Source organism: Lissotriton vulgaris, chromosome 8 (genome assembly GCF_964263255.1).
Source record: "Lissotriton vulgaris chromosome 8, aLisVul1.2, whole genome shotgun sequence".
In the NCBI taxonomy this organism is placed as follows: Eukaryota; Metazoa; Chordata; class Amphibia; order Caudata; family Salamandridae; genus Lissotriton; species Lissotriton vulgaris.
The window spans coordinates 271,202,594-271,228,044 of record NC_141696.1 but is presented as its reverse complement, the minus strand read 5'-3'; positions in this window follow the sequence as shown (position 1 = coordinate 271,228,044).

Sequence of the window (25,451 nt, the reverse complement as noted above, 5' to 3'; positions counted from 1 at the left end):
TCCAGAGGTGCGCTGATGCTAAAAGCACCTTGAATAAGAACCCCAGACAAAACATTTGGCAACAAGGCTGATTAAGAGGCCACGTGGTTCCAAGCAGCGGCTGCGCACACTCTCCCATGTGCATGGTGCTCGTGCTTCTGGATGGGCCACACCCGCCTACTGACTGTGAAAAGGTGGGGAAGGAGAAACAAAGCACTGTCCAGGTAGTTGAGGCATGCCTACATCGTGCCCTGGATGTGGTTATGGTGGATGAAGCCACGTGTGATCCGAGGGAGTGCACAGCCAACTGAGTAGCAACCAACCAGCACCAAGACGCGCACACGACTGCAGTGCAGTGTGGGCCACTGCTAGCGTTGTCCAGGAAGGCGTGCCAGTGACATTAGTGTGCAGAACATAGCTCAGGTCCCGACAATAGAGTGGGTCGTGGTCGAGGAGGCTCCTTCTGCCCAGGCCCCAAGATGGAAAGAGTGAGTGGAGCATGTTCTCCTTTTCTTTGAGGCCAGTAAAGTTGAGGATGACCAGAAGCAGGCCATAATTTTACATCTCGGTGGAAAAGAGGTTTACAAGATAGCCAAATCAGTGGTAGAGGCAGCGGCAAAGCCTCATCTCACGCTCATTGCAGCCCTGAATCTCCACTTCGAGCCTGTGGCAAACCAGGACTATGAACGATTTGTGTTCAGGCAAGCAAGGCAACAGCCAGAAGAATCGCTAGATGGGTTTCATGTGCGCCTAAAGGAGCTTGCAGCTACCTGTGGTTTCCTAGACGAAATTGAGGAGATACTGTGCCAGATCATTCAAGGGTGTGCCTCAGCACAGCTGAGAGAGAGAATTTTAGAGAAGTCAGGAAAGTCGTTAGCCAATATACTCACCATGGGGTGAACGAAGGACCTCTCAAAAGTGAGGGCAGCACAAATGGAGGCTCTTCTCCAGGCTCCTGTCAAGACAGAGCCTGTGAATGTCATCACCCGGCTACATCTGCATCACCAAGTCGGACAAGTGGCCCAAGAATCTGGTCATGCGGATACTGCTGAGGTCCATCACATCGACCGTCAGAGTGCCCAGCAAAATGGAAGAGGTTGCACAGTGTGTGGTAAAATGAACCACTTCATGAAAGTGTGCCAATCTAACAAAGGCTGAGCTGCCAGGTCCCAGGTGAACATGATCCCGGAGGCTTGAGAGCCTAACAGTGACATGGATGGCAATGGCCAGGAAGAACATACTGTACACTCAGTGTTCACTGTAGGATCAGCATCGGCAGCACAGAGGAAAGATGTGATGGCCCCCTAACTAACTGACCCCTACAATCAGGAAGACAGGGCCTCCCTCTCCATCTTCCCTCCCCTGTCCCCTGAGACGCCTTTCTCAATAATAAAGGGCCTTAAATCTGGCTCTTCTGTGGACCCGTACCCTGCCAAATTCCTGGCTTCAATGGCGGAGATTCTAAATCTCACGGTGAATAGCAACCTCAACGTGTTTCTTCTCAGTGGTCAGATCCCAGCAAGCTGGAAGATTGTGGAAATAATCCCCTTATTGAAAAAAACGACGGCTGATAATGGCTAATTACAGAGCCATCTCTTTACTTTCTTTCTCTGCAAAGACAATAGAGAAATATGCTCACTCGGTAATCAGCGACTTTGCTGAAGCCAATAATCTCCTACACCCGAGGCAATCTGGTTTCAGGCAGGACCTTAGCACAGAGGCGGCGTTGCTGGAGTTCTACGATTCCATCAAAGAGACTCTGGATAAAGGTGGCAAAGCTGTTCTGGTCCTTCTAGATCTCTCTGCGGCCTTCGACACTGTGCCCCACGGTCACCTCCTGCAGAGGTTACGGGAGTGTGGACTCGGTGGCTTGGTGCTGAAGTGGTTCTCCTCCTTCTTGGAGGATAGAGATCAAGAGGTCTGGTCACCCCCATTTTCAGCCAGTATGCTGCCCTTGAATGTTGGCGTGCCACAGGGATCTATCTTGAGCCCTGTACTTTTTAATCTGTACATGGCTCCCCTGACCGCTCTGGCTGAAGCGGGTGAGGCTACGATTATATCTTATGCGACAACACTCAACTGTTGCTCACTTGTAAGAAGGGGGAGGAGTTTAACGGGGAGAAGATTAATAAATGTCTGGGAGAAATCTTTGCCTGGTTCAGACACAGCCATCTTAAATGTAACCCGTAAAAGTCTGAAAATATCTTCTTTGGTACTCTCCCCTCTGGATGCCTGGAAACAATGGTGGCCCGCGGATATGTCTCCCCCCAGTCAGCAGTTCAGATTGTATAAATCTTGGGAGAGAAAATGGACAAGCCTTATCTATGACACCTCAATTACAGTCGGTAGTAGGTCCTTGTTTCGGTCTCTTGAAAATGCTCTGTAGGTTTCTCTTTTTATTACAAACATCACACAGAAAGATGGTCATTCGGGCCCTTATTACCCCCAGATTGCACTATGCCAATGTCCTTTATCTGGGTCTTCTGGAGTTTTTACTCAGTAGACTGCTAGTAGTGCAGAACGCGGCAGCTAGGACAGTTTTGAGACTCAGACCTAGAGACCGGATCTCCCACCACCTGAAGAATCTGCATTGGCTGCCTGTCCGATGCAGAATACTCTTCAAAGCACTGGTCTTGGCTTTCAAAGCACTGCATGGCTTGGGGGCGCATTACACCTGCAGAAGAGTTTCATACTACGTACCCTTGGAGATCCCTTAGGTCAGCACACTAACACCTAATGTTCATTCCAAAGTGTCTCAGAGCCCGGCGTGGCGGTCGCTCGTTCCAAGTGCAAGTGGCTAGATTTTGGAACAAGCTGCCTCTTCCACTTAGGCAGGCCACAAATATACTGGCTTTCAGGAAACCATTCAAAACCTGGCTGTTCCAACAAGCAGTATAAAGGCTGCCCATCTTGGGACCACTGTCCCCCCTCTGGCCTATGTATCTTTCTGTCTCAGCGCCGGGATACTCTGCTGAGTAGCTGTGCACTCTACAAGTCCATTTTTAACATAACATAACATAACAGAGAATCCTGCCATAGTGCCAAGAACTGGTTGGGTGTTGTTCCTCGCTGGCCATAGTGGACACTGGTGCTACCATTAATATCCTGTTGTGGCAGGCGTACCAAGAGATTACTCCTCCTCCACCCCTGATACTGGCCAAGATAAAGGTTTTTACGTATGGTCAAACCAAGCCCCTGGCCATCATAGGAAAGTTCAAGACCACCATCACCCATGACTCTCAGGAAGTGGATGCTCTTGTGTACGTGACAGAGGAAGGGCATGGAATGCTGCTGGGGTGTAGGTCAGCATAAGCATTGTTCATTGTCACGTTTGCTTTTGGGATAGACAGAGAAGGAGTGAGTCAGATCCTCGAAGAATTCCCTAAAGTGTTCAGTGGCATCGGGTGCTTAAACGACAAGCAGATACACCTTTGTATAAAAACGTCAGTGCAACCGGTGGCTCTTCGACACAGGCGCTTTGCCTTTCACTTGAGACCTTTGGTTGAAAAAGAACTGTGCAAGCATGAAGAAGCCATAATAATCTCGAAGGTGAAAGGCCCGACCCCCTGGGTTTCCCCAACTGTTGTGGCCAGAAAACCGAAACAGCCCAGAAAAGTAAGATTCTGTGTGGACATGCGCATTCCTACCAATGAAATTAAGCAAGAAAGGCATCTAACTCCAACCATAGATGACCTAATAAGGGAACTGAGCGGAGCTTGCTGGTTCTCTGAACATGACCTCCAGGCAGGTTATCACCAGCTGGTTTTAGAAGAACAGTCGAGGTATATCACAATGTTCTCGTCTGGACTTGCTCCATAGCGGTCGCTCCCCCAGCTCACTGCTTGCTAAGAGACGCCTTTTCCCACGTGCTAACCACTCCGCCTGCCTGACCGAGATCCCGGACACCCCCTACAGTGCCTAGAACTCAGAGCGCTGCAACCTCATAGCGCCTGGTATCGTTGCGATTTAACTTTTCATTTTGTTGGAATCCTGCACGTTGGCCTTGCATTGCATTATTGACTAAGCACAGGAATTGTGTAAATTTTGGTTTGGTGTGGAATTGAGCTCCGCTCTCAGCCCGAAGGTGCCCCTGCTCCCATCACACTACCTCTCTGCCATTTTGTTTGTGTTTACGTGTTGCCCATTGTCTCATCCCCGCTCCCGCCTCCCAGCGGCCCCTCCCACACACGAGTATTGCTTCAGAGCCCCGTCCTCCTTCCCTCTGTGACCGTCTGGACTTGCTCCATAGCGGTCGCTCCCCCAGCTCACTGCTTGCTAAGAGACGCCTTTTCCCACGTGCTAACCACTCCGCCTGCCTGACCGAGATCCCGGACACCCCCTACAGTGCCTAGAACTCAGAGCGCTGCAACCTCATAGCGCCTGGTATCGTTGCGATTTAACTTTTCATTTTGTTGGAATCCTGCACGTTGGCCTTGCATTGCATTATTGACTAAGCACAGGAATTGTGTAAATTTTGGTTTGGTGTGGAATTGAGCTCCGCTCTCAGCCCGAAGGTGCCCCTGCTCCCATCACACTACCTCTCTGCCATTTTGTTTGTGTTTACGTGTTGCCCATTGTCTCATCCCCGCTCCCGCCTCCCAGCGGCCCCTCCCACACACGAGTCTTGCTTCAGAGCCCCGTCCTCCTTCCCTCTGTGACCGTCTGGACTTGCTCCATAGCGGTCGCTCCCCCAGCTCACTGCTTGCTAAGAGACGCCTTTCCCCATGTGCTGACCACTCCGCCTGCCTGACCGAGATCCCGGACACCCCCTACAGCGCCTAGAACTCAGAGCGCTGCGACCTCATAGCGCCTGGTATCATTGCGATTTAACTTTTCATTTTGTTGGAATCCTGCACGTTGGCCCTGCATTGCGTTATTGACTAAGCACAGGAATTGTGTAAATTTTGGTTTGGTGTGCTAATTGAGCTCCGCTCTCAGCCCTGAGGTTCTGTGACAATTATAGTGGTGTTTTCGACTCGTTCGAATATGGACGAGTTTGGTATCTATGAACCGCACATGACGAGTTTAGTGGGTGTACGCGTTTTCGCTACGCTGGCCTGAACCGTTCGTCTATTTCGTGGGCTTCTTCATCTGAACCCACGGGTTCCATTTTAGATACAGAAGCCATTTTTTCTCTTGCCCTCAAGTAGCCAGCGAACGGACACTGTCCACTTCGTGACCCTGGGATTCCCAAGCTCTTGCGGAAGACACGTTTTCCTTTGAGGGTGTCTTTATGACGAGGGGGATGACACTGCAAAGGCAGATGGCCCCACTCGAGGCTCATCTTGCCTTGTCGGTCTATTGTTTCAGCCGTGCATTCATTAGGCATGTCTCCTTTGATCCTGCAATCGTGTTTCCGATATCACCCCCTTACACTCTTTTCAATCTGTTGACTATCTTCGTCTTCCCTTGCACCTGTTTCTGACTCTTTTCTTAACTCGTTTACAGCCGGAATGGAATGTACTTAATGGTGGGATAACGTACTTTTACAGTTGGTAACCGGCGATGCTACTGTAATTATGTTCCGGGACCCTGAATACATGAAAGCAACCCTTTTGAAGTTTACTGTGGGAACTGAGTTGTAACCTTTTGTTCGCCATGTTGTGCTATGACAGAAATATGTATAAAAGGAGCGATCCACAGTTGCAATTTTAAGCAGTCTCCTAGAACCTACATGCGTTGTACTTCTTGTGACTTCTGTGTTCCCTGCAGTAAATAAACCTCGATCTTTTGACGCCGAAGGAAGTGTCCCGTGTCTCTGTAATTTGTACGCCGGAACAGGTAACCCACAAAGGTTTCAGGTGTTGTCCCCTGGCACCGCTGGGCCTTAGAATAGCCCAGTCCTTCAGCCCGAAGGCGCTCCTGCTCCAATCACGCTACCTCTCTGCCATTTTGTTTGTGTTTACTTGTTGCCCATTGTCTCGTCCCCGCTCCCGCCTCCCAGCGGCCCCTCCCACACACGATTATTGCTTCAGAGCCCCGTCCTCCTTCCCTCTATGACCGTCTGGACTTGCTCCATAGCGGTCGCTCCCCCAGCTCACTGCTTGCTAAGAGACACCTTTCCCACGTGCTGACCACTCCGCCTGCCTGACCGAGATCCCGGACACCCCCTACAGCACCTAGAACTCAGAGCGCTGCGACCTCATAGCGCCTGGTATCGTTGCGATTTAACTTTTCATTTTGTTGGAATCCTGCACGTTGGCCCTGCATTGCGTTATTGACTAAGCACAGGAATTGTGGAAATTTTGGTTTGGTGTGCTAATTGAGCTCCGCTCTCAGCCCGAAGGTGCCCCTGCTCCGATCACGCTACCTCTCTGCCATTTTGTTTGTGTTTACTTGTTGCCCAGTGTCTCGTCCCCGCTCCCGCCTCCCAGCGGCCCCTCCCACACACGAGTATTGCTTCAGAGCCCCGTCCTCCTTCCCTCTGTGACCGTCTGGACTTGCTCCATAGCGGTCGCTCCCCCAGCTCACTGCTTGCTAAGAGACGCCTTTTCCCACGTGCTAACCACTCCGCCTGCCTGACCGAGATCCCGGACACCCCCTACAGTGCCTAGAACTCAGAGCGCTGCGACCTCATAGCGCCTGGTATCGTTGCGATTTAACTTTTCATTTTGTTGGAATCCTGCACGTTGGCCCTGCATTGCGTTATTGACTACGCACAGGAATTGTGTAAATTTTGGTTTGGTGTGGAATTGAGCTCCGCTCTCAGCCCGAAGGTGCCCCTGCTCCCATCACGCTACCTCTCTGCCATTTTGTTTGTGTTTACGTGTTGCCCATTGTCTCATCCCCGCTCCCGCCTCCCAGCGGCCCCTCCCACACACGAGTATTGCTTCAGAGCCCCGTCCTCCTTCCCTCTGTGACCGTCTGGACTTGCTCCATAGCGGTCGCTCCCCCAGCTCACTGCTTGTTAAGAGACGCCTTTCCCCATGTGCTGACCACTCCGCCTGCCTGACCGAGATCCCGGACACCCCCTACAGCGCCTAGAACTCAGAGCGCTGCGACCTCATAGCGCCTGGTATCATTGCGATTTAACTTTTCATTTTGTTGGAATCCTGCACGTTGGCCCTGCATTGCGTTATTGACTAAGCACAGGAATTGTGTAAATTTTGGTTTGGTGTGCTAATTGAGCTCCGCTCTCAGCCCTGAGGTTCTGTGACAATTATAGTGGTGTTTTCGACTCGTTCGAATATGGACGAGTTTGGTATCTATGAACCGCACATGACGAGTTTAGTGGGTGTACGCGTTTTCGCTACGCTGGCCTGAACCGTTCGTCTTATTCGTGGGCTTCTTCATCTGAACCCACGGGTTCTATTTTAGATACAGCAGCCATTTTGTCTCTTGCCCTCAAGTAGCCAGCGAACGGACACTGTCCACTTCGTGACCCTGGGATTCCCAAGCTCTTGCGGAAGACACGTTTTCCTTTGAGGGTGTCTTTATGACGAGGGGGATGACACTGCAAAGGCAGATGGCCCCACTCGAGGCTCATCTTGCCTTGTCGGTCTATTGTTTCAGCCGTGCATTCATTAGGCATGTCTCCTTTGATCCTGCAATCGTGTTTCCGATATCACCCCCTTACACTCTTTTCAATCTGTTGACTATCTTCGTCTTCCCTTGCACCTGTTTCTGACTCTTTTCTTAACTCGTTTACAGCCGGAATGGAATGTACTTAATGGTGGGATAACGTACTTTTACAGTTGGGAACCAGCGATGCTACTGTAATTATGTTCCGGGACCCTGAATACATGAAAGCAACCCTTTTGAAGTTTACTGTGGGAACTGAGTTGTAACCTTTTTTTCGCCATGTTGTGCTATGACAGAAATATGTATAAAAGGAGCGATCCACAGTTGCAATTTTAAGCAGTCTCCTAGAACCTACATGCGTTGTACTTCTTGTGACTGTGTTCCCTGCAGTAAATAAACCTCGATCTTTTGACGCCGAAGGAAGTGTCCCGTGTCTCTGTAATTTGTACGCCGGAACAGGTAACCCACGAAGGTTTCAGGTGTTGTCCCCTGGCACCGCTGGGCCTTAGAATAGCCCAGTCCTTCAGCCCGAAGGCGCTCCTGCTCCAATCACGCTACTTCTCTGCCATTTTGTTTGTGTTTACTTGTTGCCCATTGTCTCGTCCCCGCTCCCGCCTCCCAGCGGTACCTCCCACACACGATTATTGCTTCAGAGCCCCGTCCTCCTTCCCTCTATGACCGTCTGGACTTGCTCCATAGCGGTCGCTCCCCCAGCTCACTGCTTGCTAAGAGACACCTTTCCCACGTGCTGACCACTCCGCCTGCCTGACCGAGATCCCGGACACCCCCTACAGCACCTAGAACTCAGAGCGCTGCGACCTCATAGCGCCTGGTATCGTTGCGATTTAACTTTTCATTTTGTTGGAATCCTGCACGTTGGCCCTGCATTGCGTTATTGACTAAGCACAGGAATTGTGGAAATTTTGGTTTGGTGTGCTGATTGAGCTCCGCTCTCAGCCCGAAGGTGCCCCTGCTCCGATCACGCTACCTCTCTGCCATTTTGTTTGTGTTTACTTGTTGCCCATTGTCTCGTCCCCGCTCCTGCCTCCCAGCGGCCCCTCCCACACACGAGTATTGCTTCAGAGCCCCGTCCTCCTTCCCTCTGTGACCGTCTGGACTTGCTCCATAGCGGTCGCTCCCCCAGCTCACTGCTTGCTAAGAGACGCCTTTCCCCACGTGCTGACCACTCCGCCTGCCTGACCGAGATCCCGGACACCCCCTACAGCGCCTAGAACTCAGAGCGCTGCGACCTCATAGCGCCTGGTATCGTTGCGATTTAACTTTTCATTTTGTTGGAATCCTGCACGTTGGCCCTGCATTGCGTTATTGACTACGCACAGGAATTGTGTAAATTTTGGTTTGGTGTACTAATTGAGGTCTGCTCTCAGCCCGAATGTGCCCCTGCTCGATTCACGCTACCACTCTGCCATTTTGTTTGTGTTTACTTGTTGCCCATTGTCTCGTCCCCGCTCCCGCCTCCCAGCGGCCCCTCCCACGCTCCGCCCCCTCCACTATCCATTTATGACAGACGCATTTGCGTGCAGCGGTCACGCACAGCGGTCGCACCCCAGTCGCGCCGAAGGTGCGCCAAAGGTAAGCCCGTCTTCGCCCGTCCGCTCCTGGACCACGCCCAGCGCCAGACCCCCTGGTCCCCGCCACTCCCAACCCACTAGAACCACTTATGATGCCGCAACTCTCCTTGCCCTCAACCCCGGACGCTCACCACTATGCTGCGAAGCTACCCCAGGAAGTACCCACGGCCCATTCGCCTGCCTCTCCTGCAAGTTCAACTGCTTCAAGACCCTCACCAAACCCACTTCCTCCTATCACATCTCCAAAACCAACCGACTGAAATGCATCCTACTGAACACCCGCTCGGTCCACAGACATGCAACAGAACTCTGGGACCTAATCGACACTGCGTCACCAGACATCGCCTTCCTTACTGAAACATGGATGAACGCATCTTCTGCTCCCGACATCGCCATAGCCATATCGGACACTTACAAGATTATTCGAAAATACCGCACCAATCAAACTGGAGGAGGCATCACCATCGTCCACAGAAACACCATCAAAATTACAACCAGCTCCGACGACAATCTTGCAACCGCCGAACATCTCCACTTTCAGATCCACACTGACCCCAGGACCACCCTTAGAGACACCCTCATTTACAGGCCTCCAGGCACCCGCACTCAATTCAGCGACAACATCACAGACTTCGTCACCCCGCACGCCCTCACCTCCGAGAACTACATTCTTCTAGGAGACCTCAACTACCACCTTGAAAACTTACTCGACAGCAACACCACCACCCTTCTGGACAACCTGGCCAATCTCAGACTCAAACAACTTGTTGACACCCGCACTCACACAGCCGGACACACGCTCGACCATATCTTCACCTCCAGCAAGTACATCTCCCTCGATCGCACTACAGCTCTCCACTGGACGGATCACAGCTGTGTTCACTTCAGCTACATAACCACCCTGACCCACAACCGTCCACAACCCATTCCCCGGAGAAACTGGAACAAAATCACCACCGACCAAATCCTCACTTCACTCAACCATAACCCTCCCACCCTCTCAATGGACCCAGACCAAGCGGCCACCAACCTCAGGCAATGGATTACCCACAGTGCGGACGAATTAGCACCCCTGAAAAAGCACCAGTTGAAATCAGCCAGCAAAAAGGCTCCCTGGTTCAATGATGAACTTAAAAAATCCAAGAAGCTATGCCGCACCATGAAGAAGAATTGGAGAAAAAACCCAACCTCAGACAACATGGCCTCCCTTAAGACAGCCACAACAGCTTCAAGAATACTCCCAGTGATCAACCCGCCCCACCCCCTTCAGATCCCACTCCTCTAACTAACAACCTCAGTGCCTGGAACCCTTTCACCACTGAAGACACCATTCGCCTCATGATCTCAATCCACTCTGGCTCGCCTTCTGACCCCTGCCCCACCACATCTTCAACAAAGCTGACTCCATCATCGCACCCCAACTCCGCGACGTCATCAACTGCTCTTTCAACTCTGCCACCTTCCCTGAAATCTGGAAACACGCCGAACTCAGCGCCCTTCTGAAAAAACCCACAGCAGACCCCTCAGAACTGAAAAACTACCGACCAATATCCCTCCTCCCTTTCCCGGCCAAAGTCATCGAGAAAGCTGTCAACAGCCAGCTCCCCGCCTTCCTTGAATCCAACAACTCCCTTGATCCATCTCAATCCGGATTTCGAGCCAAACACAGCACCGAAACCGCCCTCATTGCAGCGACCGATGACATCCGAGCACTCCTGGACAACGGAGAAACAGTGGCCCTCATCCTACTCGACCTCTCTGCCGCTTTCGACACAGTCTGCCACAGCACCCTTATACAACGCCTCAGCAACATCGGCATACAAGGAAAAGCCTTGGACTGGATCATCTCGTTCCTAGCTGGAAGAACTCAGAGAGTCCGACTTCCCCCATTCTACTCAAAGGCCACCGAAGTCATCTGCGGCGTACCTCAAGGATCCTCACTCAGTCCCACTCTATTCAACGTCTACATGAGTCCTCTCGCCTCTATCACGCGTCAACACAACCTCAACATCATCTCTTACGCCGACGACACCCAGCTAATCCTTTCCCTCACCAAAGACCCCAACACCGCCAAAACCAATCTTCATGAAGGCATGAAAGAAGTAGCCGAATGGATGGAACAGAGCCTCCTAAAACTCAACTCAGACAAAACGGAGGTGCTCATCCTAGGATCCTCCCCCTCAGCTTGGAACGACCCTTAGTGGCCTTCAGCTCTGGGCACTGCACCCACACCCACAGACCATGTACGTAACCTTGGCTTCATTCTAGACTCCTCCCTCTCAATGTCCAGACAAGTCAACGCCGTCTCATCCTCCTGCTTCAACGTCCTTCGCATTCTCAAAAAGATATTCCGCTGGATCCCGCTTGAGACAAGAAAGACTGTTACCCATGCACTGGTCACGAGTCGTCTGGATTATGGCAACACACTTTACGCCGGAATTACAACAAAATTACAGAAAAAACTCCAGCGCATCCAAAACGCGTCAGCGAGACTCATATTAGACATCCCGCGCCAAGATCACATCACCGGACACCTAAAAGACCTCCACTGGCTTCCCGTCAACAAAAGAATTACTTTCCGCCTTCTCACCCACGCACACAAGGCCCTTCATAATCTAGGACCCGAATGCCTCAACAATCGTTTGTCCTTCTACAAACCCACCCGCCAACTAAGATCATCCAATCTAGCCCTCGCTGCAGTCCCGCGTATCCGAAAATCCACCATGGGCGGCAGATCGTTCTCCTTCCTGGCTGCCAAGACCTGGAACTCACTCCCCACCCACCTCCGCCTTACTCAGAACCACACCTCCTTCAGAAAAGAACTGAAAACCTGGCTATTCGACAAATAATGAACCCCTCCCTCTAGCGCCTTGAGACCCTCTGGGTGAGCAGTGCGCTTTATAAATGCCTGAACTTGAACTTGAACTTGAATATGTGTTGTGTTGCGACTGTACAGGAGGTTGAGTTTTGAGATATCAAGTGCAGCTGAGGTATTCCAAAATACTATCAGGGAGCTTCTTGCTGATCTCACAGGCGTAGTCAATGTCAGTGATGACATTCTAGTCTATGCAAAATCAGTACCTGGACATTACAGTCGGCTGAGGCAGGTGCTACAACGGATACAGGAGTCTGGGCTTACTCTCCAGAGAGAGAAGTGTGAATTTCTGAAACAAAGGTTGCAGATTTTTGTGTACATCTTTTCTGCTGAAGAAGTTGCTCCAGATCCTGAAAATGTAAAGGACATTAAAGAAGCCCCTGCTCCCACCAATGTAATAGAAGTGCACGGTTTCCGATTTATGAGAACTCCGAACAAGGTTATCCGCATAGCTGTGGCCAATTGTGACTCTGTGGAACAATCAATATACTCGTTTTTAGCGACTATCGCCAAACGCTCAGGGACACGACTCTACTGGTTATTCCCCGGGGCACGTGTCAATGGGGAGAGTTGTGAGTGATTCTATTCTGCACTATCCCAGATGGGTTCTGGATGAGAACAATGATCATGAGGTTAATTGTCGGAGAAAAAAGTCATATACCTATGTTAGCAAGTGGCGCAGAGCTAAATTGTCCCAGCTAAAAGTAAATGATCTGGTTCTGATTGAAGACCGACATCCAGGCAGCAAATTCAAGCTTCCTTTTGAAAAAGATCCATGGCGCATTGTGCAAATTTGTGGCACCCAAGTCACCTCAAAATGAGGGCTAGAACTGAGTACCCAAAATGTGTCAGCCTTCAAAATATATCATGGACTTTCTGTAGCGGGGTGTGATCAATCCAATGCTGGGTCTGGTGACCAGGATGCAGAGGACTGGTCGGAAGGTGAATCAGTGGCATCTCAAGCCGGAGGTGCGGAAGTGCCTGCCCCACCTCAAGGTGCAAGCCCTGAGTCTTCTGGGGTTCCTGTGACCACGCCAGTAAGCACTGACTGTTGTGAGCCTCGCACTCGGGATAATTTGAGGAAGAACCCTGAGCCATCCAGTAGACTTTCAGATCATCACTGCTAAGACTGCTTCTAAGTGAACTTATGCATGATACCTGGTTTTAGATTGGTGTAGACTTTGGAAATGCTGTGATGACTTATTTCTAGTGATGTTTTTCCTTATTGTTGTTAAGAGTTATTTTGGGAGGAATGGTATATCGCATCTCGCGATTAGTTGTTGGGGGCTGTACGTACTGTGGCTTCCCCCGCGGATGCGTGTTTTTTGGTTTGGCCTGTGTTACGCGGGCGTGTGCAATAAATGTATATGTGCACGAGGCTTCGGAGCCGGTACACACGGTCACAGAATAACAGTCTCTGTTGTGTGCTCCATTTTATTTTGGTCTCACTCTGCTCCCTGCTGTTGTTTGAATCCGAAGGCACGCTAATGCTAAACATACTTTGAATAAGACCCACAGACACAACTTTGCCCTCTTCCAAATGGATTGTAGTTTGCAAGTATTTGACTAACAATGCATTTGGAGTTTTGCAATGTATCCTGATCTTGTTATATTATCAGTGATTGCACTTTTTTCACCGGTTTTGCCAATGTAAATCAGACCACAGGGGCATAGAATGGTGCACAATACATGCTGTGAGCTACAAATTATGATGGTGTTTGAACTGCACAACCTTTACAGATGGTCTGAATCCTATTTCTGTATAGCTACTTCAAGGATATTTCAGCCACATATTTCTTACTTGTGGTAGTTACCTTTCACCCCAAACAAGCAGCCTAAAGGATCAAAAGACAATAGATAAACGGATATAAAGAAGTATGAGTGCTCCCAAAACTATGGTTTAAAGTACGACAACTTCATGATGTTTTTCATTATTTGTATGATATGTTAAAGCATGAAAGGCACAGTGTCTCGGCAATTGAATACTTCATGTTATAATTAACAAATCTCTTTATTTATTGAAACGCAACCACAATTAAATGGTATTTCCTATTCACAGATAAAAAGCTCCCCCATTTCTGTGAGGAAGGGACTCTCTTTCCTTTTCATGGTTAAAAATATGTCGGGATCACATGAGGATGCCCATCCTACTCCTGCCACAAAGCCCACAATCTGCAATGTAAGCCTAATATTTAGGGCCAGATGTGCAACGAATATTAGCATGCGCAAACGGGTCTTAGACTCGTTTGCGCATTCAAAAATCCTTTTGGCCATGAACAAACCCTATTTTGTGAGTCACAGAAGGGTGGTACACCACTCGCAAATGGGAAGGGGTCCCTAGAGCAGTGTTCCCAGGGACCACTATCTACCTGTAAAAAAATAAACGAAAACATTTATTTTCTCTTCCCTTTAAGGAAAACTGGCTGCATTTAAAAAAAACTGCTTCATTGAAAAGCAGTCCCAGAGATGGAGGTCTGCTGAGCCCAACAGGCCACCATACCTGGGAGGGCCAGCCATTCCCAATGGGGTTGCACATTGCGAGTGCCTCATAAATATGTATGAGGCATGCGATTTGCGAACCCATTCGGCATTGCAATCAGACACTGTTGTACATACCAATTTGCAACTCGCAAGTTGCAATTGCGATGAGATTTGCGAGTCTCAAATTCCTTTGTTGTACATCTAGCGCTAAGAGTTTTTGCACAAGGTATTTGTCTGAGAAACAGTACCATCAGCACTAAATGAAAAATAATTGTGTTTTCCGTGAGGTCTGGCACCACCAGGAATATCTTTGGTCTATCAGGTAGTACAAATTTGAACTGCCAAAAAGCAGCGCTTTGGTCCATATCATCATCAGTAAGTGCCATTTTTCTTGGAAATCTGTGCAAATAGTTAGTATCAAGTGGAATAATGACCAAAACTTGTACAAGAAAAATATATCTAACAGTGGCCAAATAATGTGACATCTCATTGCCTCATCGATAATGGAGAGTAGGCAGTAATAAAGGAAACATGATAGGTAGCTCCCTGAATGATGAACAGGGGAATTATTTGAAGTATCAAACAAAATTGACAGCTTATAGCTAGCTCTGAGCAATCATGGGATATTCTAAGTCTCAGGCACATTCCCCAAATACGTGCTCATGGTTACTAAAACCAAGTAGTGATCCTGGCAAAAGGGTATGCTAAAGGCCTCTGGAAATAGACTTGTTTACCCTTCAATTGACAACCACACACGGAGAGTTCACAACCTAGAAACAGAGGGGTTAATTTACAAGACCCTTACGCCACCGGTGCGTCACTTTTAGCATGGAAAAATGTGGCGTACCAGTGGCGCAAGGGGCTTGTAAATAAGCCCCAGAGACTGTAGTAAAGGGGTGATATTTATCAGAACTCCTCTTTGGGTGTACAGATTTTTCATTAAATATTCATGAGGAAAGCATAATGCCATAGATAGTTTTGGAGTTGAGGGATGCAGAAATTTGCAAAAGAGGTGCATAAAGAAGCAAGAGCAGGGCAGAACAAATCAATAGAGATGCAAAAAGAGGCAAAAGGGTTGCAGAAAGAGATAGGAGAGGTGCACAAAGAGGCAAGAGGGATACAGGAAGGGGCAGGTGGGGTGCAGAAAGAAGGAAGAGAGTGCAGAGAGAAGCAACAGAGGTGCTGAAAGAGGTGTGAATTGTGCAGAAAGAGGCAAGAGAAGTGCAGAAAGAGGTAACAGGGGTGCAGAAAGATGCAAGAGAGGTGCAGAAAGAGAGGAGAGGGGTGCAGAAAGAGGCAAGAGGGGTGTAGAAAGAAACAAGTGAGGTACAGTGAGAGGCAACAGAGGTGCAAAAAACGCAAGAGAGATGCAGAAACAAGCAAGGGAAGGGCAGAAAGAGGCAAGATAATTGCTGAAAGAAGAAATAGAGGTATAAAAATAAGCAAGGAAATGGCCTAAAGAGGCAAGTGAGGTGCAAAATGAAGCAGGAGCAGTGCAGAAAGAACCAACAGAGGTTAAAAAAAAAGCAAGTGGTGTGCAGAAAGAGGTAGGAGAGGTGCACAAAGAGGCAAGAGAGGTACAGAAAGAGGTAGGAGGAATGTAGAAAGAAAGAAGAGTGGTGCAAAAAGAGGCAAGAGAGGTGCAGAAAGAAGCAATAGAGGTACAGAAAGAGCCAGCAGTGGTGCAGAAACAGGCAGGAAAGGTAAAGAAAGAGGGAACAGAGGTGCAGAAATAAGCAAGAGGTGCAGAAAGAAAAAAGAGAGATGCAGAAAGAGGCTTGAGGGGTGCAGAAAAAAGCACGCGAGGTGCAGAATGAGGCAACAGGGGTGCAGAAAGACTCAAGAGAGGTACAGAAACAAGCAAGATAAGTGCAGAAAAAGGTAAGTGAGGTTCAGAAAGCGGCAAGAGATGTGTAGAAAATGGCAAGAGAACAGCAGAAAGAGGCAAGAGGGATGCAACAAAGGGAGGAAAGGTACAGGAAGAAGCAAGAGAGGTACAGAAAGAGGCAATAGAAGTGCAGAAAGAAGCAACAGAGGTACAGAAAAAGGCAAGAACATTGTAGAAACAGGCAAGAGCAGTGCAGAAAAAGGAAGAAGGCTACAGGAAGGAACAAGAGAAGTGCAGAAAAAGGCAAGTGAGGTGCAGAAGGAGGCAATGGAACTGCAGAAAGAAGCAAGAGAGTTGCAGAACCAGGCAAAAGGGATGCACAGAAGGAACAGGTATGCAGACATAGGTAAGAGAGGTATAGAAAAAGGGAAGAGGGGTACAGAAATTGGCAAGAGGGGTAAAGAAAATGGCAAGACAACAGCAGAAAGAGGCAAGAGGGATGCAACAAAGGGAGGAAAGGTACAGGAAGAAGCAAGAGAGGTACAGAAAGAGGCAAAAGAAGTGTAGAAAGAGCAACAGAGGTGTTGAAAGAGGTAAGAGAGATACAGAAACAGGCAAGAAAGGTACAGAAAGAGGCAAAAGGGGTACAGAAAATAGCAAGAAAGGTACAGAAAGAAGCAAGAGCAGTGCAGAAAGAAGAAAGAGAAGTGTAGAAAGAAGCAAGTGAGGTGGATAATTAGGGAAGAGGGGCACAGAAAGCGGCATGCGGGATGCATTCATTTTTAAAAGAGGTGGAGAAAGAAGCAAGAGAGGTGGAGAAATTGGGGAAGAGGGATGCAGAAAGAGGCATGAGGGATGCAGAAATTTGCAAAAGAGGTGTAGAAAGAACCAACAGAGGTGCAAAAAGAGGCAAGAAGGATGCAGAAATAGGTTGGAGAGATACAGAAAGAGACAAGAGGGGTACAGAAAGAGGCAGGAGGGGCGCAGAAAGAAGGAAAAGAAGTGCAAAAGTAGCAACAGAGGTATTGAAAGATGCAAGAGAGGTACAGAAACAGGAAAGAAAGGTACAGAAAGAGGCAAAAGGGATACAGAAATTTGCAAGAGAGGTACAGAAAGAAGGAAGAGCAGTGCAGAAAGAAGCAAGAGAAGTGCAGTAAGAAGCAGGTGAGGTGGTTAAATAGGGAAGAAGTGTGCTGCAAAAAGAGGCAAAAGAGGTAGAGAAAGAAATAAGAGAGGTGGAGAAATGGGGAAGAGGGATGCAGAAAGAGGCATGAGGGATGCAGAAATGTGCAAAAGAGGTGCAGAAAGAACCAACAGAGGTGCAAAAAGAGGCAAGAGGGGTGTAGAAATAGGTAGGAGAGGTACACAAAGAGACAAGGGGTACTGAAAGAGGCAGGAGGGTGTAGAGAGAATGTAGAGAAGTGCAGAAAGAAGCAGCATAGGTGCTGAAAGAGGCACAAAGGGTTCAGAAAGAGGCAAGAGAAGTACATAAAGAAGCAACATAGGTACCAAAAGAGACAAGAGAGGTGTAGAAACAGGCAGGAAGGTACAGAAAGAGGGAACAGAGGCTCTAAAAGAGGCAAGAGAGGTGCAGAAAGAGGGTAGACGAGTATAGAAAGAGACAAAAGGGGTGGAGAAAGAAGCAAGAGAGGTGTAGAAAGAGGCAAAAGAAGTACAGAAAGAAGCAACAGAGGTATAGCAAGAGGCAAGAGAGGTACAGAAACAGGGAGGAGGGGTGCAAAAAGAGGAAAGATGGGTGCAGAAAGAAGCAAGAGAGCTACAGAAAGAAGCAAGAGCAGTACAGAAAGAGGCAAGAGAGTTACAGAAACAGGCAAAGGGGGTGCAGAAAGAGGGAACAGGTGTGCAGACAGAGGCAAGAGAGGTGAAGAAAGATGGAAGAGGGGTGCTGAAAGAGGCACGAGGGATGCATAAATTTGCAACAGAGGTGCAGGAAGAAGCAGGAGCAGTGCAGAAAGAACCAACAGAGGTGCTGAAAGAGGCACGTGGGGTGCAGAAAGAGACAAGAGAAATGGCGAATAAAGAAACACAGGTGCAGAAACAGGCAGGAAATGTGCAGAAAGAGGGAAGAGGGGTACAGAAAGAGGCAAGAGGGATACATACATTTGCAAAAGAAGTGCAGGAAGAAGCAAGAGCAGTCCATAAATAACCAACAGAGGTGCAGAAAGAGGCAAAATGGTACAGAAAGAGGCAAGATAAGTGCAGAAAGAAGCAAAAGAGGTATAGAAAGAGGCAAGCGAACTGCAGAAAAAGGCAAGAGAGATGCAGAAAGAGTAAAGAGAGGTACACAAAGAGGCAAGAGGGGTAGAAAAAGAAGCAAGAGGGGTGCAGAAAGAAGCTAGAGAAAGTGCAGAAAGAAGCAACAGATGTACTGAAAGAGGCAAGAGAGATGCATAGAGATGCAAGAAAAATGCAGAAAGAGGCAATAGAGGTGCAGAAAGAGGCAAGGGAGGTACGGAAATAGGCAGGAGAGGTAGAGAAAGAGGGTATAGGTATGCAGAAAGAAGCAAGAGACAAACAGAAATTTGCAAAAGAGGTGCAGAAAGAAACAAGAGCAGTGCAGAAATAACCAACAGAGCTGCAGAAAGAGGTAAGGAGTGCAGAAAGAGGTAGGAGAGGTGCCCAAGGAGGCATGAGGGGTACAGATTGGCAAGAGGGGTGCAGAAAGAAGGAAGAGAAGTGCAGAAAGGGAAACAGCCTTAATAACAAAATTATAACAACGAGTGGGCTTAACAACAAATCATAAACAATTCAACAATCTAAACCACGACCTCCTAAACTACTAGTGGACCTTAAAAACGACCTCCTAAACCAATAATTAAGTAACTTAGTCTGTTTTCAATTTTGTAGAAAAGTTAAAGATACTATTTTTTTTAATTGATTTATACATATCCTTATTTTAAATATGCTGCTGTTATAATATACTTTTTTTAATTTACCTTGTGAAGCCAGTAGATGGCACTGTAGGATTATTTTTTAATGATGTGATGCTGACCTGTGCTCCATGCGACTGTCCTCTGTGAAATGGTCACAAAATGGTGGTAGGCCATTTTTTACATGTTTTATTCGAGTCAATTCTTATTGAAAATTAAAATATGTTCTGGAATCTGATTTTCAAAAAAATGTTGTTTACTGAGAGACCTTTTTCAAAAAGCACTTTAAATAGTGCATTTTGTGTAATTTTAACGTTTGCCATACAGCCATTTTAGTTAGCATCCTAGTGTGCTAATCCTGTAAAAACAGATGTTGGACCAATATTTCACAGTTATCAACCGTCCATTACTCTCTCTTTGTAGTTTGTCTGTATTTTTATAAAAGATTATTTGATTGCTAATTTAAAAATTCTTTACTAAAACTAGTTTTCAATAGAAGTGTTGTTTAATTTAATTACTTTATTTGTTTGTGTTTCAATTGTGCATTGTTTTGAATGTAGTGGTAGATTCCTGTTATATGGCTATAGATACATTTCCGTGGTTCAGTAGGTCGTGCTTGAATACATGGTGGTTACGGTTTTTTCATTGTTTAGCCTTCGTGGTTTAGGCACTCATTATTTATTGCCCAGAGGGGGGCAACGTGGACCCACCTTCCCTGGGTCACTTCTGGACCCAGAGACCCCATCCCCTGGAGGCTGGTCTAAGCGTTGGGGTCTGTGTGGGTCCCCTCCCAGCAAGTTGGTGGTCCCACAATCCCCCTACTTAAAACGCACCAGGGGGTGTTTTGTTAAAATGAAAAAACAGCAAGAGGGCCGCGTGGCCTTCCTTCCCTGGGCCACTATTGACCCCGGGGACCCCATCACCTGGGGAATGTCCTCGTTTTTTTATTTATAACTTTTTTTTACTGGGGGGCATATGGCCCCCCTTCCCTGGGCTACTTCTCACCCGGAGACCCCATCCCCTGGCGCTTGACCTCAGTGTTGGAGACCGTGGAGGGAGCCCCAATGCCCCCACAGTCTCTGCTGGCTCCCCACCTTCTGTCTGAGCCCGCATTGTTTTTAGGCAAGGGGAGCTGCTAACATGCAGTTCCCTTTGCCTAAATGCAATTCTGCATTGCTTCTTGGAAGCGAGAGCAGGTTTCCTGCTCTCTCATCCTAGAAGCAAAGCGGTGTGTGCTATGGCAGGGAGGGAGCAATGTCCCGGGAGTGGAGACCCCGAGACATTGCAGGGTTAGCCCTGGGAGGTGGTGGTCCCCAGGGCCATCTAGGGCCCAGCAAGTTTAAAGCCCTGGAGAGGTGATGGTCCCCGAGGTTCTGAGAAAGACCCCCATATATACATATTCAATGTCCCAGGGCAGTGTGGGGGGCTCCAGCTCCCCCACACTGTCATTTTTTAAATAGCCTTGGGGAGGTGGGGGTCACCAGGGCTGTGAGGGCCTCATGGCCCTCACATTTAAATCACGTAGCCCCAGGGAGGTGGTGGTCCCCGGGGCTTGGGAGGCCCCGCCAGGCCCCTATGCCCTAAAATGTAAATGTCCAGCAGAGGTGACGGTTTCCGGGGCTTTGTGGAAGCCGCGAGGGCCCCTGCCTTAAAATATTAATGCTCCGGGGAGGTGGCGGTCCCCTGGGCAGCGCGGGGGGACAGGAGCCCCCCACGCTGCAATGTCACAAGATGTCTGCCAACACATCTGGTGTTGAGTGTTGGCAGCCAATCAGAAGGAAGCTCATGCAATGAGGGTTTGCAAATCTTCCTCGGTGCTCAGATATCAGTATATATTTTTTTTATTTCTCAGAAACTACTAAACGGATTTACACCATTTAAAAAAAGAACCCTTTCTGGACCATGATCTACCTTTTTGCCAAATTTGATGTAATTCCTTTCAGCAGTTCGGGCTGTAGCTTTGTCTAAAGTTCCTACGCAAATTAACATGGAGAAAATGTGTTTAGGGACCCCCTTTTTTCTTGGCCCCTGCTTGACTAATCACCCCAAATCATTCAAGACAGGAGCTGACTGGAGCACCCCATTAGTTTATAACATTTCGTAAAGATTCATCAGCTGGCTCCAAAGATATTGGCAAAAGAAAAAACATCTTTTTGAATAGAAACAAGGCCCTAACTATAATTACCTACGGGCGACTGTCAGCAGGTAATACATATATAGATATATATATTACCTACTGCGGTCACAAGTAGGTAGGTGCAGAAAGAGGCAAGAGCAGTGCAGAAAGAAGCAATAGAGGTGCAGAAAGAGGCAAGAGAGGTGCAGGAATAGGCAGTAAAGGCGCAAAAAGAGGGAACAAGTATGCAGAAAGAAGCAAGAGAGAGACAGAAATGTGCAAAAGAGGTGCAGAAAGAAGCAAGAGCAGTGTAGAAAGAACCAACAGAGGTGCAGAAAGAGGTAAGGGGGTGCAGAAAGAGGTAAGAGAGGTGCCCAAGGGGGCATGAGGGATACAGAAAGAGGCAAGAGGGGTGTAGAACAAAGAAAGAGAAGTACAGAAAGAAGGAAGAGAAGTGCAGAAAGGGAAACAGCCTTAATAACAAAATTATAGCGACAAGTGGGCTTAACAACAAATCCTAAACAACTCAATGATCTAAACCACAAACTCCTAAACCACTAGTGGACCTGAACCACGACCTCCTAACCCAATAGTGAAGTGTTTTCAATTTTGTAGAAAAGTTAAAGATATTAGTTTGATAAAATCGATTTGTACATTTCCCTATTTTAATTATGCTGCCGTTTCAATAAACTTTGTATTAATTTACCTTGTGAGGCCAGTAGATGGCACTGTAGGTTTGCTTTTCACTGATGCGATGCTGACCAGTGCTCGATGCAACTGTTCTCTGTGAAATGGTCACAAAACGGTAGGCCATTTTTTACATGTTTTATTCCAGTCAATTCTTATTGAAAATTAAAATATGTTCTGGAATCCGAATTTTTTTATTTACTGAGAGAACTTGTTTTTTTTAAATCGCTTTAAATAGTGCATTCTGTGTAATTTTAACGTTTGTTATACAGCCATTTTAGTTAGAATTCTAGTGTGTCAATACTGTAAAAACAGATGTTGGACTTATAATTCACAGGTTTAAACCGTCCATTGCAATCTCTTTGTAAGTTTGTCTGTATTTTTCATAAAAGATTTTTTGATTGCTTATTTCAAAATTCTTCACTAAAAATAGTTTTCAAAAGAAGTGTTATTTAATTGAATTACTTTATTTGTTTGTGTTTCAATTGTGCATTGTTTTGAACGTAGTGGTAGATTCCAGTTACATGGCTATAGATTAATTTTCATGGTTCAGTAAGTTATGGTTGAATACATAGTGGTTAGGAGTTTTTCGTTGTTCAGCCTTTGAGGTTTAGGTACTCATTATTTAAGTGGTAGTTGTTTAATCATATATTTGTGCAGAAAGAAGCAACAGAGTTTCAGAAAGAGGCAATAGAGGTGCAGAAAGAGGCAAGAAATATGCCGGAAGAAGCAAGTGAGGTGTAGCAAGAGGCAAGAGAGGGGCAGAAAGAAGAGAGTGAGGTTCAGAAAGAGGCAAGAGAAGATCAGAAAGTGGTAAGTGAGGTGCAGAAAGAGGCAAGAGAGGTATAGGAAGAGGCGAGATAAGTGTAGAAAGAGACAAGAGAAGTGCAGAAAGATGCACTTGAGGTGCCGAAAGAGGCAAGAGGGGTACAGAAAGAGGTTTGAGAAGTGCAGGAAGAGGCAAGAGAAGTGTAGAAAGAGGCAAGAGAGGTAAAGAAGGAAGAGAGTGAGGTGCAGAAAGAGGCAAGTGAGGTGCAGAGAGAAGCAGCAAAGGTACAGAAAGAGGCAGGGGAAGTCCAGAAACAAGCAAGAGAAATGAACAAAGAGGCAAGAGAGGAGCAGAAAGAGGTAAGAGAGGTATATAAAGCAGCAAGAGAATTACAGAAGGAGGCAAATGAGGGGCAGAAAGAGGTAAGAGAGGTGCAGTAAGAGGCAAGAGATGTACAGAAAGAGGAAGAGATCTGCAGAAAAAACTACTGAGGTGCTGAAAGGGACAAGCGGGGAACAGAAAGGGGCAAGAGAAGTGCTGAAAGATTCAAGTGAAGTGTAGAAAGAAGAGAGTTAGGTGCAGAAAGAGGAAGAAAGATGCAGAAAGAAGCAAGAGAAATCAAGAAAGAGGCAAGAGATGCACATTTCTTACCAATTTAACACCCACATTTAGCAGTAAGTAACACTTGACCATTCCAGCTTGGCAAAGGGCCTTCCAGCATGCTGTAACACGTGACGCTGCATTTTTGGGTATATTTGAGCTAGAAACAAGGCTTTTTTTGTTAAAATCTGCAGATTAGGCAGCAGATGACAGAATATTTGGAAAATGCGGAAAATGTTTGACTATGTTTCTCGGTGAGGCCAAGTTACTATGGGCCCCAGATTGGTGGCCCACCGAGTTAGGCCCATTACCCGAGCAAAAACTTGTGATCAAAAATCTTGGTATACGGTTGGAGCAGGAGTTAACATTTAAACAACAGGGAAATCACATAGTTTGGACCTGTTTTCACACGATTGGCCTTCTTTGTAAGGTATTTCCTCTTCTGCCTGACTCCACTAAAAAGACCTTGGTGCAGGCGTTGGTATTAAGTCGTATTGACTACTGCAATGGCCTTTTAGCATCTGCTAACGAAGGAGTACTAGATAGACTTCAAGTAGTGCAGAACACTGCTGCCAGATTGGTTTTAAATGCTCCCCCTAGAACTCCTTCAAAGCCCATTCTGGCTAAGCTCCACTGGCTGTCTATTCATCAGAGGATTAAATTCAAGGTCTGTTGTATTGTCGATAAAGGAATCCATGGTTTTGGGCCCTCCTATTTAGCAGAAAAATTTGTTTCGTATGCTCCTATTAGGTGTCTACGATCTAGCAATCAGCTGCTTCTGAAGGTGCCTAGAATAAAAAAGGCAAGACAGGGAGGCACGGCGCTGTCTGTCATTGGTCCTACGCTCTGGAATGATCTTCCTCTTTCCCTTAGACAATGTGTGAACCATTCCACCTTTAGAAGTAAACTGAAAACTTCTTTGTTCCAGTGCTGATTTGAAATTTCTTGCTCCCTTATTTCCTTGGGCACTACTGACCCTCTATGATCCCTATCTGTCTTTGATACTCCCCTTTTTTCTTTATGATCTTTTGTCTTGGTCATTTGTATGTATAGTTACCATTTAGGAAGGCTCCAACAGCGCAGAGATACTCCCTTGTGGAGTCGATTCTAGCGCTTTACAAACCCGAAAATAATAATAATAATAATAATAATAATAATAATAATAATAATAATAATAATAATAATAATAATAATAATATGTGAAAATTGGTGCAGCAGTACAGTCACCTGATTCCAGTGGCCCTCCTCATACCTCCGACTAGGTTTAGAAGTTCTCCTCAGTGGTTCCTTCTTTTCTTGTGTCTCATTGAGTTTATAGTTTAGCTTCTATGGAAACGAGGAAGACAAAACCGGAGGTTACACTCCACAATACAGACTAAAATACCACTTAATTATTCTCCAAAACACATAATCCACTCCACATAATTCCTATACACTAAATACCACATACTTTCTATTCATATAATTTCACTGCACAACATACCATATCATTCCACTACATACAATATACATCCACACCTCACTAAAAAAACATTAGTAAAAATCTTTTATATTTACAACGCTAATATCTCTAACCCTAGCATACACAAGACCTATTACATTACAAATTCTTCTTTAACTTGTAGTTGCGTTTGCAGAGTGGTGCAGAAAGGGGAGTGGGCCTCCAACCAGAGCTCAGGAATTCCACTGCCTAGGACTTACTGGAGGTACCAGGAAGGCTTCTTGGATCTCAATATCCCTCAGGACTACAGTGGATTTCATTCCCGAACCAGTACCGGCCAGAAGGCATGTTTTCAGAGTGGTAGAGAAAGGGGAGGGCATGGCCTCAAAAGACCTCTTAGGAATACCACTGAGTGGGACTTATTGGAGGTAATAGGAGAGGTAGTTGGCCCCCAAGGACAATCTTGGGGGCCAACTACACCTACTATTACCTCCAGCAAGACCAACACAGCAGGATTGCTAAATTCTGATAGCAGGCCATTTCCCCTTTGCCCACCACTCTGCAAACGTGCCCCCTGGCGTGCTCTTGGATGGGGATTGAAGTCTCCTTCACTTGTGGGTGTCCTTGGTGGCTCGCTAGCTTACCTGATACCTCCAGTAAGCCCCAGAAAG